This window comes from Amaranthus tricolor, chromosome 3 (genome assembly GCF_026212465.1).
Source record: "Amaranthus tricolor cultivar Red isolate AtriRed21 chromosome 3, ASM2621246v1, whole genome shotgun sequence".
NCBI classification, from domain to species: domain Eukaryota; kingdom Viridiplantae; phylum Streptophyta; class Magnoliopsida; order Caryophyllales; family Amaranthaceae; genus Amaranthus; species Amaranthus tricolor.
The window spans coordinates 11448753-11456634 of record NC_080049.1 but is presented as its reverse complement, the minus strand read 5'-3'; the positions used below and the strand labels follow the sequence as shown (position 1 = coordinate 11456634).

The window sequence follows — 7882 nt, the reverse complement described above, 5'->3', positions numbered from 1 at the left end:
ATTGGATTCCTTTGACAAGTACATGTTCATAGACTAAGTCGTAGGTACTATCAACGATCTTAATCACGATCGGATATCGACCTGCTTACAATCTCTAAAAATACATTTGCTTATATAAAGTGTAGTCATCATCAAAACCTAAGAAAGCCAACACAGTGACGCTCACTGGTACGTGTGCGCAATAATTAATTATCATATCCATCATTCAAGGTATTATCAATATTTCGTGATTATATGCATTGTATTAGAATTATAGAGCGCTATAAAGTAATTATACGATCGAATAGTCATAATAGTGGTATAGGCAAGTAGAACGAAAGCATTAAGAGACTATGAGAACAAATCCCCAAATAGTAGATAATGCACTATGGTAATGTGTGGTATCGAAGTGATTCCCTAGTTATTGAGCTGTAAATATGATTAGTTGACGTGACTCAACTGGATTATGTCCGACGGGATCATCGTAAGGGGGGTATGAGCATACTTTTGTCATTGGGCGCCGGGTAGCGGATACCGCCCCTTGACCGAGGTGTTACCATGCGGGCCTTGCAAACCCCAATATGGTGGCCTCTTCATTGGATTAGTACCCCAGTGTGGTAGTTTTTCCCGTAGGTAAGACTCGAGAGGGTCAGCTGGAGGGGGTATGAGCTCATACTTTGCCATGGGCGCCGGGTGGCCGATAATGCCCTTGGCCGTGTCACTATGCCATAAATAGAGCAAAGATCCACTACCTTTGAATATACTTCGAGGGATTAGTAGTTGAAAGAGAAATCATGAGTAAACATAAGTGTTTAGACAAATGAGGAGATTAGTTATTGTTGTTCTATGTCGTCTTCTATTCCCTTGTTCTATGGTTCTATTTGTTGTAAGTTCATCGATTACTGACGTGTATGTGTTTGTTATTGTTTGTTCTTGACTCTCTATGATGTTCCTGCTATGATACATTTGGCTATGGTCATTATGTTGAGCAGCAGGAGGATCATTGTTTGACATAACAGGTATAGGAGCTTCTTTTGCATTGCGTTGGGGGAAAGAGCGGAGTACGATCGTAGCAATTATTATATTAGTAGCCAATGCTTTGTGACTCTTATATTACTTGTAAAGTTTTTGGATGTATAATTCCCTTGTGTGGAGCCATGTGACTCCTTGTATGGTTCATAATTCCGTTGCATGATTTTTGGACGTACGGTCGTAGGTATACTTCTTTTATAGTTGTTAAACCGATGCGTTAACACTGGAACCACGATCCGTGATAGAGTTGATGAATTGATGAGCCGAGGATGATTTATTCCATCGTGATCTATTCTGGAGGGCTTTGATACCTTCGATCAGTTTAGTTGAATTACTCTATTTATTGATCTACATTATATCCTCAATTTCAGTAGAGATGCTGCCGAAAGTTCCACTCACTCATCCCTTTTAGCTAGTCATTAACATTTATTTAAATTCTTGTCCTTTTCTTTTTATGTAACACCCGAATTTTCTTTCGTTCTTCATGATTTTTGGTTTTGTTTAAAGGGTTGGAAATTCAGGGATGTTACAATTTTTTTTTTGAATATATGACATTCTTGTCAAATATTAAAAGTTTGTATAATGAACCTTAATGTGATTGTTATATGAATTTTTGATGTTATCTTAATTGAAAGGAAAATATTTTGCTTGAATTAGTATTATAAGTTCAATCAAACCATGATCAAACATGTTATTGGAAGAAAAGAGGGACAAGACATTTGGTTTGGATATAAGGCTTTAGTGACATTTTTTGAAAGTTATAGTGGCATAAACTCAAATGCCGCTTGTTGGCACTCTTAGGTTTTGATGATAACTACACTTTATATAAATAAATGTATTTTTAGAGATTGTATGCAGGTTAATATCCGGTCGTGATTAAGATCGTTGATAGTACCTATGACTTAGTCTATGAACATGTACTCGTCAAAAGAATCCAAAAGTAGTTAGAAAAGGTATATCGCTTAGGATGTCAAATGTAGACAGGAGGTCTACTGTTCCCAAGTTTGATGATTTAACGCTACTGAAAATTGGAAACAGTGCAGTGTTCCCAGACTGAAGTTTAAAGAAGATACGTCTGCTGGAAATTCTGATTATTATATTTTCTGATTTTTTAGTTGATGTATTAGTTAAAATTAATTTGTTGCATTAGTTAATTATTAAGTTAATTGGCAAAATATTTTATAACCACCTAACTTATAACCGTGTGATTTTCTAAATCCTTTTTAAAAGGCTTTTATTTTGGACCTAAATCTAGTGAGTAATTAATTAACTATTATTAGTAAAAAGCAACCATAGCTATTGTTAGTAAAAGGAATTGTGCCTAATATTAGTAAAAGAGAACCGTGCCTAATATTAGTTAAAGGGAACCGTGCGTAATATTGGATAAAGGTAACCGTAGCTATTATTAGAAAAGGGGAACTATAACTAATCTACCTATTATTAGTGTAAGGGAACCGTATTAGCTTTTGCTTTGGCAACTAAGCTTCCATTTATTTTTCCCTTATTTATGAGAAAGGGTACAAGGAAATAACCGTGTGTTTGACCTTGTATTTCAAGATCCATTTTATTAGGGATAAGGGAATAATGAGTAGTTACTTCCTTTTTTTAGCTAAATTAAAATCTATAAATAGAGGACTTGATTGTTCCTCAAAATAAGCCGAGTATGAGCCATTAAAATCATACGTTATTTTTGGGAAAATTAACAAGAAATATTTTGTTCAAAAATTGCCAATTAACTTATAATATTTTCTTGTGCAACTCTTTGATTTTATCTTTAGATAATTTGTCCTTGTAAAAGGGTTTTTGAGTGAATTGTTGTAACTAGACTTGGGTGAGTCTAGGGGAGAATTAGAAAGCTTCTAGTGAAGCTAGAGAAGAGAATAACTTTGAGTAAAGCTAAGAGAAAAAGCTTCTAGTGAAGCTAGAGAAGAGAATAGCTTTGAGTAAAGCTAAGAGAAAAGCTTCGAGTGAAGCAAGAGAAAGAGAAGTTGGCCTAGTAAGAGAAGCTTCGAGTGAAGCGAGTTATTTTATGTAATTGTAACGAATTTCCTAAAACATATTGGAGGGTTTTGAAATCCTGAGGGATCGTGGTTTTTCAATCTATTTAGGCTTAGAAGGTTTCCACGTAAAATTGTGTTGTCTCTTTCATTATTTCGCTCTAAGTTTAAGTTTTATTTCTTTTATCTAATTCCGCAAAAACAAGGCTAAAATACTTAAACTTATTAAAAAAACAATTCACCCCCCCTCTTGTTATCGTTCTCATCTCTAACATAGTCTACACTGCTATTAGCTTTTGCGATATAGGATCTAGTGACATTTGTCTAAATATCGCGACAACCTTTAGTAGTATCTACAAATGCCACTAAATCCAAAAACATATGCCACTAAAGCCTGGGTTTCTTATATTTCCTTAATTTTATAAATATAAATATTAAATACAATAAAACATTTATAATATTTCATAGCAGCGAAAAGTAAAAATAGGTTGTTTGTTACACTCAAGATGTGTAAGGCGTCAAACAAATATTTAAAAATAATATAGTTTAAAGAAAAATAAATGTTCGATCATTAATTTATTTAAATACACTCATGATGTATGATCTAGGTCGTCCAACCGTCATGCAATAAACACGTCAAAGAACTTGTCATTACCCGTGAAAACAAAATATACAAAACATGAGCCACAACTCAGTGAATAGTTACTCTAACGTGTCAAACTATTTAAACTCGAAAATGTTTGACTTTAAAATAATATTTTTTATATGTTATTCGAAATCAACAAAATCATAAGTACTTTTATATAAAAATAAACTCATATAGTATAAAACACTTGAATTGTCACACTTTGAAAATTTATTCACTATTTACATTTATATAATGTCACATAATTAACACATCCCCTTTCATGGACTCCTCTCAAAAGGCCATTTACCAGACACCTTATGCAGGTAATTTGCTCTTGGCAACATAAACACATGTTACGTTTAGGTACACCAAGGGTTGACCTACCATATCCAATCTGGGGCAAAATCTCACAAGTAAAATAAATCACCAAAACTTGGCTGAGACCATATCAAATTGAGACTAAGAGTGGGTCTGTAACATTTGAGAAATTAATAATTCAAGACGAGTGAGTTTAAGGCAATTATTAATGCGAGAATAACCTTAAATACACATGACATAAAACATTCTCAATTTAATTCCTCTTCTGTTTTCCTCTTCTTTTAAATTGATAAAGAAAAATAATAATATAAAATATTTCTCCTTCTCTCGTTTTTTTTTCTAATAACCCAGCAATACCCCCAAACATTTGTTCTTCTCTCTTTTTCGATTAACCCATCAAGTAAGGCAACCAAGAACCTTCATCATCTTCTTCTTTCAAGCCATTCGAATCAGTCTTCATCCCGCTCACTATCTCCAAATTCGAACCAGAGTCCAAAAAAGGAAAACTAATAGAAGCAATTTCTTCCTTCTAGCACTCGAAATTAGGGCAACAAAGTTTCAGTCATCTTCTACCTCAAGTTCTCACAAGAACCATTGCAAGATCTCCTCTCATGCCGTTATTTTCGGATAGACTTAGACACTCCATGAATGTTCTTTTCTCCTTGATTGATTTTTGGTGTAAACAAAATTAAGATTTGAATCTCTCAATCTCTATGTGTTATTTTACTCCATTCTCTCTCATTCTTTTGATTTTCCTCTCAAGAATCGAACTTTAGCCCATTTTTGATTGGATTTTTAAGTAACATCAACATTTTTGTGGTTATTTTCTTCCATTGAAGGAGAATTCATAAAGCAGCGATCGATTTCCCTTCCAAGTCCTTCGAAATTCTGCCGAATTGGGAAAAACAAATAAGATTCGATTCTGTTTGATTAAGCATCGAGCTTCAAGCTGGAAATTTATTTCGGAATCTGATTTTTTGTTCCATATCAGTGCTACCGTCAAACAGAAGGTAGCCTTCTTAATTCTTTTTCGCTTCTTCTTATTGTTTATGCTCTTGTTAATATAAGATTACTTCCATTGGCATATATCCACTTGTATAATCTTTTATTCATGTGTTAAACCCTAAATGTTATTGAATTTTGGAATGTATATAAGTTAATTAGATGAATTCTTAATTGGAAAACTGATGGGAAATGTGTTACTAGTAAGTTATGTAATGATGAAATGATGAGAATTTTAGTGTGGATTATATTTTTAGTAGGGGGTCACTTTAACAACTTGGTTTTGATTAGTTAGTGTTCTTGGATATGTTTTTTAATTGGAAGATAAGGATCTTGTAGTAGAAATTAGAATAGTGAAAATGTAGACTTTGGGATATATTGTTGGAAATCATGGTATTGGTTTAGAAAATTATGGTAATGGATAAATGTTGAATGATTTGATGTTCTTGAAAGAATCTAGAGTTCTTGAAAGAATCATTAGTGGATTGTAGATTAGCTGTGTTGTTCTAATTGCATGGTTTGTTATTCTTGTTTTTGTTTCTTGGAATTTTTTTTTTAATATTCTTGGTTTTGAGTTTAGAAGAACGTAGAAGTGGTTGATTTGGAAATACAAAGGAAATTGTGGAGACGTATGATTTTTACAAGAATATAAGCTAGTTTAAAGCATGGTTATAAATATTTTGATGATATTGGGGGTTGGAGTTGAACTTGCGCAATCTTTGAAATTAGAAATATTAGAATAGAAGCTTGAGCTAAGATGCTGCCATAAGAGGAGATGCAATGAGTTATATGAGCCTAGTTTGTAGTATCATATGCTTTGTTGTGATGTTATATTTTTTTTTTGCTTTAGGAGGCGACATCATCGAGGAACCCTTCTAGTGATCGCAGCGAACTAGACTTAGCTTTTTGAAGCATTTTTTTTTTGGTGAGTAGTAGCAGTCCCTTAAAGGATCTGACCAGACCACATTCTTGAAAATAAACTCTTTATTAAAGCTCTTTTGAAATTAAAAATTTTTGAGACAAATATTGTTGTGAATGCTTATGTTGATATTATGATATGGTCAATGGATCGAGCTTGCGAGCTAGTCATTGACGGAGTTGAGGAACATTGTTCCCTGCTCCTTGTTTTTGAAGCGAGTTGTTATTCAGATATTGACTAGCTTCACCCGAGAGCGACATAGCCATAGAGCTATGGGGCACCTCTCAAATGAGACTCCCTGTGCGAATATAGATCTAGGAAACTGATATTGCTTTTAAAACTTTGTTTGGAAATTACTGTGTTTTTTTTTAGATTGTTACTTCTCATTTATTTTAATCCGACCCTCTGTTGTTTCCAACTTTTAGTTTGTTTACAGATCGGAACCAGTCGGGAATGATGGATTAGCGGAGGTGATTAGAGTTTTCCAAGGATGTTATAATGAGCTTAGCACGTTAGAATTTTGTAGTTCAAATTAAGCCTTGGTAATTGTATATTAGTCTAGACTGTATTGGTTATCTTGGGAAGTAAACCCCGTGATGACTCTGTTTACTCAGTCAATGATAAGTTAGGTTATTACAGGGTCGACCTAATTCACGCGTGTAACAATATCACACATTTTCCCTTGTTTTTTCCATTTTCTGTACATTTATCAATTTTGACCTTAAAGGTATCAAATTCAACGTAAAGTAATCCTTAAACATATCAATTAAAGTAAAAATTTCAATTTGAACCTTTAAGTGATCAATTTTGACGTTAAACTGATCAATTTCTACCTAAATATATATGGTTTTGTTTCACAATTTTAGAACAAAGTTATATAAAATAGTATTATTCTATCATTCTGTGGATGAATTTCAAACAACAAATAAATGGTCAATAAAACTATTCATAATAATGTTAAAACTATTAACATTAAATTTGAACTAAATGCTATACAATATATTTATATAATTTGAATACTTATTTTTAAAACGATAATTAAAGATTAGAAGTTCAAAATTGAGTTAGATTATAAAACATCATTGTCAAATTATATGTCATGATTTAATTATTAACATATTCAATTTGAACTAAAACCTATACAATATCTTTATAGACATTGAAATACTTATTTTGAAAACGATTAAGTGAAGCTTAAACGTTCAAAATTTAGTTAGATCATAAAACATCAATTGTCAATTTATATGTCATAATTTAACTATTAACATATTCAATTTGAACTATTTACAAATATATATAAACGTGTTGAGGAAAGAGTAATATCACTATTATTGGTCGATGATTAAAGAATATAAGTACCCTTATATTCCATTAGTTACATCATGTTGCATTGAATAAAACTATTTATATTATACAATGTTTTAACACTATTATTGATAGTGTTATTAATCATTTATTTGTTGTTTAAAATTCATCCATAGAATGATAAAAAAATACCATTTTATTAATTTCGTTCTCAAATTGTGAAACAGAATCATATGTAGGTAGAAATTGATCAGTTTAACATCAAAATTGATCACAAATAGGTCAAAATTAAAATTTTTTATGTTAATTGATCTTTTTAAAATTTACGTTAAGTTGAAATTGATACCTTTAAGGTCAAAATTGATACTTTTAAAATTAAAATTGAAAAATGCCCAAAAATGGAAAAAAACGAGAAAAAGCATGTGAGGTTGATACACGCACGAATTGGGCCGGCCCAAATTGACGATCTCATTATGAAGCCGTCTCGTCCCAAACCAGCTCAAAATAAATTGTTTGACACAAAAATCACATCACATTATTTAAAATAAAAATCTTTTTATAGAAGAAATAAGTATGTTATAATTATTTAAATCATTAAATAATAAGAACGTAAATTCGTAATAGTTTGGAATTGCAAATACTGTTTATATGATGAATCTACTACATGCTGTAAAGTGTATTAACCTTAGATCATGCTTTCTT

The 7882-nt window shown here is 31.9% G+C and overlaps 1 long non-coding RNA gene across 1 annotated transcript; it reads left to right on the top strand.

Annotated features, from left to right (window-relative positions):
* Positions 1 to 4290: 4290 nt before the first annotated feature.
* LOC130807511 (uncharacterized) lies at positions 4291 to 6815 on the top strand. The gene is made up of 3 exons (XR_009040584.1): positions 4291 to 4964; positions 5807 to 5881; positions 6301 to 6815. It is a non-coding gene; the product is annotated as an uncharacterized LOC130807511 (long non-coding RNA).
* Positions 6816 to 7882: the final 1067 nt, after the last annotated feature.